Here is a 14301-nt window from a genome sequence, read left to right on the forward strand (position 1 = left end):
TAAATATAAGCGATTGAGGGAAGAGCGGAGGGCTGGGATCTATTGTCTGACATGATTCTTCGTGTGAGGTTATCAATACCCCGAATGTCTTGTTTCGTCCAATCAACAACACCAAAAGAGTATGAAAGGACGGGTACAGCGTAAGTATGTGTGGCTTAAGCTTTATTGCGAGCGTTCACCTCTGAACTCCAGATTTTCTTAAGTCTACTTTTGTACTCTGCCCGTAGTTTTTGCTTGATATGAACATTCATTCATGAGTAATCTGCATCTCTAAGTACGCATAGGCCTGACCTTCCACGAGATTCCCAATAACTCCACCATCAATCGTCTTCACAATCATCATCATCATTTCCATCATCAACATACTAAATATGGGGTCGATTTGCGTCGTTTTGTTCATAGCACCAAAACACCAAAACCACCCTGAAACGACAACATCTTCTTATCAACCAAAAGTGTCCAAATCCCATAACACTGCACCAAGAATGTCCCTAAAATAGCATTATCAGAGTAGCTTTACCATGGCGTATGATAAACCAGATATACGCTGTCAACATTCGCTAATAAAGCCACGTTTTCCAGGCGGTTCGCGATAACGCCCTGAGCATTATTCCTTCTAGTAGTTCCGTTGCTAATAGGGAAATTCAACCGCAATTAGGCTGACGTGTTCAAGGCCACCACAGCAATAATTGCCCTCAGTAGGTAACCTACATACGATCAAGTGGCTGCTAAAGCAGTCTCGATTGGCAATAATGATGGATTGGTTGGTAATCCATTACTTGTTTGTTGTTGAATGTCGCAATAACCAATATTGCAGGTATAGAATCAAGAATCGAGGATAATATTGTAAAAAACACCCTCAAAGGGAATAGAACAAAGTAGCTACATTGGGGAGTAAATATAATTGCAAACATGAAAGGTAAATATACATAAAATGCACAATATGCATGAAGATATTACATCTTATTGTTATACAAGATACATAAAGGTTTACATATACCAGACCGCCTCCGTGGTCTAGTGGTAGAGCGTCCGCCCGGATGGCGGAAGGTCCGGGGTTCGATCCCCGACCGCGTCATACCAAAAAAAGTTAAAAGATGGTACTTGTTGTTACCCTGTCTGACGCTCGTCATTAAGGGGCTAAAACAAGGACTGGTCGGCTCGGAGTCAGTATACTGTGTCTGAGTGGGGTATTCATGTTAAACTGCGGCATGGCATATCAGTGAGTTAGCACTATAAATCGGCATCAGTCCGGACTAGTACAAGCAGCGACACACACACGTACATGCACGTCGCTATATAAGTGCAATAATCTTGGACGCATTTCACCTCACCTTACATATACCATAAGCTGATTGATGACGTACACATAATGAAATACATCAGTAATAAATCACAGTATGTTTTATCAAAGATTGACTTCATGTCTAAGCATTGTCAGAAAGGTTCTTTTCATAAACACGTCAGAACATTTGGGCCATAATTTGCAAGGAGTAAAGACAGTTGCTAAAATTTTGACAGTTTGATAAATCTAGTGTCAGAAGAAGTAACTGTCTATTCTGTACTGTAGCATGGGCATCACAGAAGTGTATTTAGTCCTCTACCTTGTTTAGGTTGCAGAGTATGCATCATCTCTGGGCTGCAGGCGTGTTAGTGTATCTGCCTCTTTCTATCTCCCGATTACGGTAACTGAGTGTTGAGTTACTTACTGCAAGGCAGCTGAAAATAATCGGCTCTGGACCAGACAATTCAATGACAGCATGATCATCGATCCACCGGGAACCAAGTCACCGAGCGTTACCCACGATCCATTAAATCGCCTTTTAAATCTCGGTTGCTTGGGTCTAGATTCTTACCCGGATCCTTTTCATTTCCATACAATATTCTAGGAGAGACTGAAATATGTGTAGAGACAGAATATTCCTCAGATCACTGCTTAAATTTACTTTTTTTTAAAAATTAAAAGATTTTCTCTGAAGGGGACCGGAGACTTCTATTTGTGACAATCCGTTTATTTCAACGATTAAACTTTTCGTAAAACCTAAGCCAAAATGACTTTTTCCCGGAACAAATTATGTTCTTAACCCATGGCACCCCCAAGTGTCAAATGATCGGTCCCAAGAGATAATATTCTGGTCTGATGTTGTCTGGATATCATGTTCAAGCTCCCAACAAGGAGCAGTTCAGATCGCCCCAACAGTGATGATATAAATTTGAATGCTATGGGCGTAAATTGAGAGCTACGACTCGGTCTATATATTCCGTGACTTGGTATTACAAAGACGTGAACACATGTTCTTATGTGGCTGGAACACGTATTCCCTAAAGTATACATGACTCATTGCTGTGATGATATCTCCTGAGAATGACGTGCACTTTCTACATGTATAAATGATATCGCAGCTTGCGATCCATGTTCACATCTTAGACAAATTTACATGTCGCTGCAAGTAAATAAGTGTAGAAAATGAGCTCTTCCATGGTTACATTCAAAAGGCTATGCATTACAATATTGTCACTCGTGATCAGATGAAATGTCATTTTCATACAGCATATTTACGTAGTTTTCTAAGTGTATCAGTGGGTGTTTTTTTTTTACATAAATGGGTGGCGTGCTTTGATGCCGGATTTGAAAGTTTCCCAACAAGCAAAACCTTAAGTTACATTCCAAGTAGGCACTTAAACGTATTGCTCAAAGAACATGAAGTTAGCCATATCGTTTCAAGAGCAAGCTGCTTGCTGTGGACCTGTGCAAATTGACTTTAGGCATGCGAGAGTGACTGCAGGTCTATGCTCGTTTTTACATTAGAACCACTTTGTTACCATTGAATCATGCACGTATTTGAAGCAATTTGAGGCTTGATAATTTTCGGCGTGTATCGCATGTTAATTACAGACGGGAGAAGTAAGAGGTTTTTAATGACTTCTGAAATGTCATCGGGGTGTCTTTGGATAGCAAAAAGCCTCATATAAATGGAATATATTTTTTTCTATTTGATTCGCTGGTCGAGACTAAATTTGATTCATATCAGGCCTCTGAAGTGATACTATTTGTGTATACGTTATAGCGTGGTTCGTTTTTCCTGCATATTCGAATAATACAATTACCATGAACGCAAAATGTACGTGCTGTATTGATATCGATAATCAGTTGAAATTCAAGAACTCGGTGAACTACTTTACTGTCTGAACTTGAAGTATGTACATTTCGATCGATATCGTGTTCAGGAAAAACATGTGTTTCTTTTTCATACAGTTTGAAATATCACATTACCTGTGTCAAATCAGATATCTTTAAGTGGAACAATGTTCTACGGTCTGGTTCAAGTTCAATTCTAGACGAGACATCATACATAGTATCATGTTTTAAACTTCAACATTGTCTCTGTGTGATAAGAGTGTTAATAAATGTGTACTGAGATAGTCATGGAGTTATACCAAAAGGATGGCAGACCTAAACTATCACGTGGCCTAAACACGCCAAATTAGAATCCCTTTTCTGTTGAGTTCACTATTACATCTTTATTGAACGTTTGAAACAAAAGAGACATGATATTCTGGGCACACTTGCAAAAGCGATCTTAGCGCTAAGATGATCGTAACTCCCATACTTTAACATAGGCTTACAATAGTCGTAGCGCTAAGATCGCTTTGTGCAAGTGGGCCCTGGTCGTAAGAGGCGACAAACTGGATACGGTTGGTCATGCTCGGTGACAGCGTGTCATCGTATTGCTCACAATATCAATCCCTAGATATCCAACCTAGATATTGACACGCCATTTACTGCGGCGTTAACAAACACACAAACATCATTAACTGAGTTAATCTACTTATCGTACTAAATACCACCAGCCTAGAGACAGTAGGTATTTCGAAAAATGTTTTCCATGTATGTTATAGAAGAAGCATTCTGGGACGAAAACATCACTTTGTCATATCCCAGCGTGATAAATTAAATCCAGAGACAAGCTGCAACATATAGCGAGGATTAAGTGAACTTTTTAATATAAGAGCTATTGAGAAACCTGCCCAGGGCACAGCTTTATTGCTTGCGCATCCTTCTTCTATACAAACTTAATTACCATATGACGGAAACACGCGAAAAACATACCCCCAGCGATGACTCGTGTCATTTGGTACAGCACTCACGTGATCAAATGGGTCTGAGCTATCTTGACCTTTACAGAAGTAATGGCGGTAATTAGGTTACCTTTGACCTTAAGCGATCAAGGTCACAACCAGCAAATGTTACACAGATATCGGTGTTGTCACATAGGCACGAGCGTTAATGCAATGTCCACGTGACGTCTGGACGTGTTTCTATGACGTCAGAACGGCTGTGAAGTTCAAGAACCCGGCTGTGAGGCCGAAATTTTCAATGCTGGGGTCGCCGTGTAAATAGTCTACATCACGGGGTTAACTCCAGCATTACCCGAACGGTTACGCGGGCTGACATTGTAAAATTGCCATCACATGTATAAATATTTGGTCAGACTGCACCGTGTGCCCTTGTCTGTCTGGGGCAGCGTGGCTGAAGCTAGTGTTGTATTAACTATGGGGCTAAAAAAAAATTCTCATATAATGACACACAGAGGCAATTCCAAACGTACATAGCTCGCATTTGTTTTAAACAATTGCTTGAGTGAGTGAGTGAGTTTGGTTTAACGCCGCTTTTAACAGTATTACAGTTATATCACGACGTGTCAGCTTAATGTGGGAGGAAAGCCCAAAGTGATGCAGGTCTCAGACGTTAACCACTTCGGTGCAAACCACGAGCACGGGTATGGTGCTGACAAACCTAGAAACATTATCGGGGCGAACCAGGATTCGAACCCACAATCATAGGTTTCTGGCGTGTCCAAGGAACGCAACTCTGCACAGCGAATTGCGGCGCCTTAGACGACTGGGCCACCCGTGCCCCCCACAATTGCTTGAACTTTCAGATATAACCAATGCACGTAAGATCGAAATTCCTATGACATAGGAATATTGCATGAAGACATAATGAAGCTAAAAAAGATGAAGACATATAGGACAAACGGATATGATGATCAAGTACCATGTAAGGAAACGAGTTAAAGCTAAATCTGAATCCCCAATATATTCATTATCTTTGCGAAAAAGAATACTGTGATGAACAAAAACGATTGTGTTACTGAAATATGATTAACACTAAAGGTGTAAATAAATAATTCTCTAGGTATGGTATTCGTATGTTCGTCTTAAACGAGACATAAAAATGGCGCTATTCATTTTTCCATTCATTCGAATATGTCCAAATAATCGGTATATATACAAACGTATTCGATAGGCGAGGCGAGTGTGGCCCAGTTGTCGTTGCGCCGCAATGTCCCGTGCAGAGTTAAGTCCCTTAGTCGCTCCAGGATCCACTGTGGTGGGGTTTGAATCCCAGATTTTAATGGTTATGGTCCGAGATCTGTCCACATCCTACTGATACTCGTAGGTTCGATAAAAAATTGTAGGCAGTCTCTCTCAGTCTGAAGGGGAGTGAGTGAGTGAGTATGGTGTTACGCCGTTTTTAGCAATATTCCAGCAATATTACGGCGAGGAACCAGAAATGGGCTCCACACATTGTACACATGTCGGGAATCGAACCCGGGTTTTCGGCGTGACGAGCGAACGCTTTGTAGGCTACCCGACCGCCCCACATGAAGGGGAACCGGGGGTCTAAATCGGAAATACTGTACAAAACAGCATTCAACCAAACGGACTCACTTCTATAATTTCGAAAGTGTTTTATGTTTTTGTGATACTCACTGTTTAAATAAATAAACAATAAGTGAGGTTCAGTTATAAAACTTACAACTGTATTTCTTCCCGATAAAAAGGACATTTTCCTGTCATATTATGGTCGTTTCCCTTAAATTTCAAAGCAAACTGTGGAACTTTATGTCATCGATCAGCAACGCATAACTGACACAAGAATTTCGCTGTCTTAATTAATGGAAATTTGAGATTAGTTTCACGTTAATAGTGATTTTCCCAATAGACTGGGATCGTAAACTTCATGATCGCTGAGACATAAGAAAATATTCCACTTGGTTAAGTGAATTTTGAATTAAGTTTAGTTGTGTAGTGTTTAGAAAAAACATAACGTCAAACATAATGTGTTTAATTCAGGACTCTTTTACCAAAAAATCGAATAGACGATGAATAGGTCATACAAAATATTACAGACAATAATATTGTAACAACTATCACAGAGAAAACCACAGCCTGATGTCACAGTGAACTTCGACAGAACCCATGTATCACATATCACAATATCAACCTGAAATAGACTATTTACAAACACTTCCAAAAGCTAACACCACTTGAAACATAAATATATTCGTGAGCTGCCTCTGAACATTTCGAGCCTAACAAAATCAACTATAACAGAACTAACGAAAATAAATAAAAACGAAGGGACCGCCTTTCCAAAACTAATCAGCATTATCACTGATGGTGTAGTTGAAGAAAACGTATGGCGTTGTGGCCATGACCGCCGTGTCAGCCTCATCTTCATTGCACCTTCCCAAGGTTACAATGGCTGCCCATGTTGACCTTCACCTTCAGTTGGCTGTCGGAGGACGTCAAGGTCCCAGGTGACGTTTCCTAAAATACATTGTTATGACATGTTAAACGGCATAGTTCTGAGTACTGATGTACATTAACATTTATAACACTTGGCTCATTCGTATTTAATTCATCAAATATGTCCCACGTGAAATAAATACAGCTTGCCCAAACCTTTCTTTTTATAGTATTTCTCCTTTCAAAGGGATATTTCAAAGTGTATATATAGGGAACGATTCAACGACACGTTTGTCCCGTGGGGCCAGATGACAACTGTGTCAAGTGTCCGAGATGGGTATATGGGTCACCCGTACAATGCGGCATGCCTTCGATAACACTGTGGGGAAAGTGTCCGTATCGGGATTCCATACTTGTCGTTCATTCTTCCTGCCTTGTTTCCCATTTTGCACGGAGGTTTGTTTTCTCAGTTCAGACATAGTCTGATTACAATTACCTCGCACCGAGAAGTATCAAACCAAACAATGAATTCTGTATGTTTACACATCAAAATCAATAAACACGCGTCGCGCATTTGTACACGAACACCGAGCAGTTGCTATTTTTAACCTTGTGTTGTTTTTTGTATACTAAAGGTGTTTAGACGACTGAGAATAATGAAATTGTCAGTCAATAAGTATGTCAATAACTGATTTTAAATATATGAACAACTGCATAAACAACATCATTTCGCACTATAGATTGTAATTGTCTGTCAGGCGGTGTGCAATGTGTTTTGCAGACCCAAAACCGACTGTTTCAGAATTATGACCTATAAACAGTGGTGATCCACTGACGTTATCAGGGTCCTAGTGATGGCGGCGTGAGTTCACAGTGCAAAGGGTACCAGTCCTGGTGTGGTGTGAGTTCACAGTGCAAGGGTACCAGTCCTGGTGTGGTGTGAGTTCACAGTGCAAGGGTACCAGTCCTGGTGTGGTGTAAGTTCACAGTGCAAGTGTACTAGTCCTGGTGTGGTGTGAGTTCACAGTGCAAGGGTACTGTTCCCGGTGTTGTGTGAGTTCACAATGCAAGGGTACTAGTCCTGGTGTGATGTGAGTTCACAGTGCAAGTGTACTAGTCCCGGTGTGGTGTGAGTTCACAGTGCAAGTCTACTAGTCCCGGTGTGGTGTGAGTTCACAGTGCAAGTCTACTAGTCCCGGTGTGGTGTGAGTTCACAGTGCAAGTCTACTAGTCCCGTTGTGGTGTTAGTTCACAGTGCAAGTTAACTGGTCCCGTTGTGGTGTGAGTTTACAGTGCAAGTGTACTAGTCCCGGTGTGGTGTGAGTTCACAGCGCTAGGGTACGAGTTCTGGGATGCGGTGACTTTACACTGCAAGTGTTCCACCCGATCCCGTTAGTCGCCTCCTACGACAAGCATTGGTGGCTGAAACCCAATTTTAACCCGGATGTTCACGGGGGCAGGGTGCCACTAGTCCTACAAGTTGTGCGATTTCCCACAGTGTCATTGTTGTTTAATCACTTCAGCAGTGTTCCAGCCATATGACGGCTGCATGTAAGTTATCGAGTCTGGGGGAAATAAACCAGTGAGTCATATTCTCAGCAACGTCGTCAGGTTACGCAATCAACCAAGTCATCAGGGCCCACTTGCACAAAGCGATCTTAGCGCTACGACTATTGTAAGCCTATGTTCAAGTATGGGAGTTACGATCATCTTAGCACCAAGATCGCTTTGTGCAAGTGGGCCCCGGACTGACCATCCGATCCAAAAAGTCGCCACGTACAAGCATGTGGGTTGCTAAGAACCAAACTAACCGGAATCCAAACGCTGAAAACTTCTTTGTGTACAGAGTTTATGCGACAGGACAGGCATTACCCTGGAATTCAGGGGAAATGTCACAGAGCCTTGAACAGACATACCAATACTATGTCTGTAGTCCTGTAAGTATGTGTACAGAGGTGCTGGTATCGGCTACTGATGCCACGTACAGGAGTTCACCTCCATGTAGTGTGTTTGTAATCAACAAAGGTATTGCGCTGGAGGCCTTGACATTTTCGGGAGAAAAAGACTGTGGAAAACTGAGATAAGAACACTTTATGTAATCACAAAGGTCATCGGGCTGTGTGTACATCTGCATGTCATCCTGTATCTATTGACCACTTGTACTGTTGCTGTGTACGGGGTTGTTGTCATGGAAGCCCTTGTAAGCCTGTACTTATACATGTAGGACACGTGTACTGTTGCCGTGTGTTGGAGTGTTGTGAATACTCATGTAGGCGTATACTTATGGGACACGTGTACTGTTGCCGTGTGTTGGAGTGTTGTGAATACTCATGTAGGCGTATACTTATGGGACACGTGTACTGTTGCCGTGTGTTGGAGTGTTGTGAATACTCATGTAGGCATGTACTTATAGGACACGTGTACTGTTGCCGTGTGTTGGAGTGTTGTGAATACTCATGTAGGCATGTACTTATAGGACACGTGTACTGTTGCCGTGTGTTGGAGTGTCGTGAATACTCGTGTAGGCATGTACTTATAGGGACACGTGTACTCTTGCCGTGTGTTGGAGTGTTGTGAATACTCGTGTAGGCATGTACTTATAGGACACGTGTACTGTTGCCGTGTGTTGGAGTGTTGTGAATACTCATGTAGGCATGTACTTATAGGACACGTGTACTGTTGCCGTGTGTTGGAGTGTTGTGAATACTCATGTAGGCATGTACTTATAGGACACGTGTACTGTTGCCGTGTGTTGGAGTGTCGTGAATACTCGTGTAGGCATGTACTTATAGGACACGTGTACTCTTGCCGTGTGTTGGAGTGTTGTGAATACTCATGTAGGCATGTACTTATGGGACACGTGTACTGTTGCCGTGTGTTGGAGTGTTGTGAATACTCATGTAGGCGTATACTTATGGGACACGTGTACTGTTGCCGTGTGTTGGAGTGTTGTGAATACTCATGTAGGCATGTACTTATAGGACACGTGTACTGTTGCCGTGTGTTGGAGTGTTGTGAATACTCATGTAGGCATGTACTTATAGGACACGTGTACTGTTGCCGTGTGTTGGAGTGTTGTGAATACTCGTGTAGGCATGTACTTATAGGACACGTGTACTCTTGCCGTGTGTTGGAGTGTTGTGAATACTCATGTAGGCATGTACTTATAGGACACGTGTACTGTTGCCGTGTGTTGGAGTGTTGTGAATACTCATGTAGGCATGTACTTATAGGACACGTGTACTGTTGCCGTGTGTTGGAGTGTCGTGAATACTCGTGTAGGCATGTACTTATAGGACACGTGTACTCTTGCCGTGTGTTGGAGTGTTGTGAATACTCGTGTAGGCATGTACTTATAGGACACGTGTACTGTTGCCGTGTGTTGGAGTGTTGTGAATACTCGTGTAGGCATGTACTTATAGAACACACGTACTGTTGCCGTGTGTTGGATTGTTGTCGAGAATACTCATGTAGGCATGTACTTATAGGACACACGTACTGTTGCCGTATGTTGGATAGTAGTCGTGAATACACATGTAGACATGTACTTATAGAACACGTGTACTGTTGCCGTGTGTTGTCGTGAATACACATGTAGGCATGTACTTATAGGACACGTGTACTGTTGCCGTGTACGGGGTTGTTGTCATGGAAGCACTTGTAAGCCTGTACTTATACATGTAGGACACGTGTACTCTTGCCGTGTGTTGGAGTGTTGTGAATACTCATGTAGGCATGTACTTATAGGACACGTGTACTGTTGCCGTGTACAGGGTTGTTGTCGTGATTACACATGTAGACATGTACTTGTATAATACGTTTACTGTTGCCGTGTGTTGGAGTGTTGTCGTGAATACACATGTAGGCATGGATTTATAGGACACGTGTACTGTTGCCGTGTGTTGGATTGTTGTCGTGATTACACATGTAGGCATGTAATGAATTATAGAACATTTGTACTGTTGCCGTGAACGGAGTTGCTGTCTAGAATACACATGTAGGAATGTACTTACAGAACGCTTGTTCTGTTGGATTGTAGTCGTGAATACACATGTAGGCATGTGCATGGGGTTGAGAGTCAATTTGAACCTGTGTTTGTTTGGCTAACGGTAGATACATGACTAGATGTGTTTTCACGCACACAGTCCATACAACCACTTGTCTTACAAACAATTGTCCATTCAACCACTTGTCTCACAAACAATTGTCCTTAGAACCACTTGTCTTACAAACAATAGTCAATACAACCACTTGTCGTGCAAACAATTGTCCGTAGAACCACTTGTCTTACAAACAAGACGTGAGTCCCACAACCCTTTGTCTTACAAAAAATAGTCCGTACAACCACTTGTCTTAAAAACAGTTTTCTGTACAACTTGTTTTGCACACATAGTACATACAAGTACTTGTGTTATAAACAATAGTCCACACAACCACTTGTCTTAAAAACAATAGTCCCCACACACCCACCTGTCTTAAAAACAATAGTCCACACAACCACTTGTCTTAAAAACAATAGTCCACACAACCACTTGTCTTAAAAACAATAGTTCACACAACCACTTGTCTTAAAAACAATAGTCCGTACAAACACTTGCCTTACAAACAATCGTCCGTACAACCACTTGTCTTAAAAACAATTGTCCACACAACCACTTGTCTTACAAACAATAGTCCACACAATCACTTGCCTTACAAACAATAGTCCGTACAACCACTTGCCTTAGAAGCCAGTCCATACAACCACTTGTTATACCAACTAAATGTATGACAAGGGGTTGTATGTTTGCAGGTTTTACAGCACTATACACAGACTGTGACGTGGTAACCATCGACCTGCGTCATTTCAGGCTTTCCTCCCACGTCAAGCTGACAGGCCATGATAAAACTGGACTACTTCTGAAAGCGGCGTTAAATCAAACTCACTCATTAACCCACTAACTTACTCACTCACTAAAAGGTTACAATGGTCGCGTTGAACTACGCTGATATGGCTGGAAGCCGCCGTGTCGTGCTAAATAATTAACAATGCATGGAAATCAAACTAAATGGTACCATCTTCATTGTCCAAACGTGACGTAATGTTTCTCTGTATTATATCAGAGCTGAGTCAACTCATACTTAAGCCACGTGGTTATCCACAGTGCATCCATTGCACGACTTTTGCATGCCTCAAAGTGAGATTGACCAATCAGAGAGTAATACTACTAACCCCATATGAGCCCATATACGCCGGCAGTAATTATCCAAGATGATTGTAACTGACCTAATATGCGACTATACCGTCAGTTAGGTTAGGTTAGGTTAGGTTAGATTAACGCCTCGCCTTATTTGGTTCTGCTAACCTAATATGACACGGCATCCAAAGACACCATAACTAATAGTATACTTATCACGAGAACGCATATATGCACAAACATGTAGATTGTCTTGAAATGGGGGGGGGGGGGGGGGGGGGGGGGAGATCTAGTCCTGGTTATGAATATGTAAATGTGCATATGTTGGTTGGCACGTACTCATGTTGACAAGTGAAATATAACTTTTAGTCCGTATACAACTAAGTTTATGGATCACAAATAATCACAGTATAGTTCATACACTCTCCAAATCCCCTACACCCTCACTTCAAGCTCTAAACCACACACCCAATTCCCCAAACCTAACATCTATCACCTAACAAACTCTCAACAACCCCAACTTCAAGCTCTAAACCACACACCCAATTCCCCAAACCTAACATCTATCACCTAACAAACTCTCAACAACCCCAACTTCAAGCTCTAAACCACACACCCAACTCCCCAAACCTAACATCTATCACCTAACAAACTCTCAACAACCCCAACTTCAAGCTCTAAACCACACACCCAATTCCCCAAACCTAACATCTATCACCTAACAAACTCTCAACAACCCCAACTTCAAGCTCTAAACCACACACCCAATTCCCCAAACCTAACATCTATCACCTAACAAACTCTCAACAACCCCAACTTGAAGCTCTAAACCACACACCCACCTCCCCAAACCTAACATCTATCACCTAACAAACTCTCAACAACCCCAACTTCAAGCTCTAAACCACACACCCACCTCCCCAAACCTAACATCTATCACCTAACAAACTCTCAACAACCCCAACTTCAAGCTCTAAACCACACACCCAACTCCCCAAACCTAACATCTATCACCTAACAAACTCTCAACAACCCCAACTTCAAGCTCTAAACCACACACCCAACTCCCCAAACCTAACATCTATCACCTAACAAACTCTCAACAACCCCAACTTCAAGCTCTAAACCACACACCCAACTCCCCAAACCTAACATCTATCACCTAACAAACTCTCCACAACCCCAACTTCAAGCTCTAAACCACACACCCAATTCCCCAAACCTAACATCTATCACCTAACAAACTCTCAACAACCCCAACTTCAAGCTCTAAACCACACACCCAATTCCCCAAACCTAACATCTATCACCTAACAAACTCTCCACAACCCCAACTTCAAGCTCTAAACCACACACCCAATTCCCCAAACCTAACATCTATCACCTAACAAACTCTCAACAACCCCAACTTCAAGCTCTAAACCACACACCCAATTCCCCAAACCTAACATCTATCACCTAACAAACTCTCAACAACCCCAACTTCAAGCTCTAAACCACACACCCAATTCCCCAAACCTAACATCTATCACCTAACAAACTCTCAACAACCCCAACTTCAAGCTCTAAACCACACACCCAATTCCCCAAACCTAACATCTATCACCTAACAAACTCTCAACAACCCCAACTTCAAGCTCTAAACCACACACCCAATTCCCCAAACCTAACATCTATCACCTAACAAACTCTCCACAACCCCAACTTCAAGCTCTAAACCACACACCCAACTCCCCAAACCTAACATCTATCACCTAACAAACTCTCAACAACCCCAACTTCAAGCTCTAAACCACACACCCAATTCCCCAAACCTAACTTTCCACATCCCAACCCCAACACTCCCTCCACCTCACTCCACAATCCAACCTCATACTCTTTATACTGATCACACACGACACACCACAGCCCAACGCGAAATGAAAGTAATCAACGACTCTAACACGGCCGTAATGTCCAAAACAAACCACAGACAGATATTCATTGAACTAATTACATAATATCTATAATATATTTCATTAAACAATGCATTTCTCTCGTTTATTTTATTTTTCATGCTGATTTAGCTAGACGTTCCTATTTTTTATCATCTAGATATGATTTTGATCATTTTAAATGCGGATTGTCCGTCAACTCATGAATTGCTAGGCACAACACACGCAATCATAACACATACAAACGAACGTATTCATGAACAAAGACTGAGCACAGAATAAACACGAAACACATGTGACGGTACACACGTAGTCTTGAGAGTGGACTGCTCACAGTGTAATGACTGGCACCATGTGAGATGACACAGTCCCACGGGATGTAGGTTATCAGACCAGGCACTGGATACACCTCGTCAATACGTGTGTACGTGTGACAGGTGTCCCCATTCCAAACATGTTCACACCTCGTGCTTCCTCTACGTTCATTCATCGGCTGACTCTCACATTTCAAAATAAACCTTGAAAAGGTTAAAAAATTAGGAGCTTCGGCCATATGTACCTCATATCAGTGAAAGTGATAAAAATATGAACCAAGTTTCAAGTTTCTCTAAGATATGCGTCGTATTTAATCTCAAAGACCTCCTTTTGAAAAA

At 42.0% G+C, this 14301-nt stretch overlaps 1 protein-coding gene across 1 annotated transcript in view; it reads right to left on the reverse strand.

The window, feature by feature from the left end:
- Nucleotides 1-6365: 6365 nt before the first annotated feature.
- Nucleotides 6366-14301, reverse strand: part of LOC139453169 (uncharacterized) — a 65740-nt gene continuing 57804 nt past the window's right edge. The window contains exon 5 of the mRNA XM_071234801.1: nucleotides 6366-6618. The gene's annotated coding sequence lies outside the window, so the exon portion shown is untranslated. The remainder of the gene's footprint in view (nucleotides 6619-14301) is intronic.

This window comes from Haliotis cracherodii, unplaced genomic scaffold (assembly GCF_022045235.1).
Source record: "Haliotis cracherodii isolate W230 unplaced genomic scaffold, xgHalCrac1.p SCAF_9, whole genome shotgun sequence".
Taxonomy (NCBI): Eukaryota; Metazoa; Mollusca; class Gastropoda; order Lepetellida; family Haliotidae; genus Haliotis; species Haliotis cracherodii.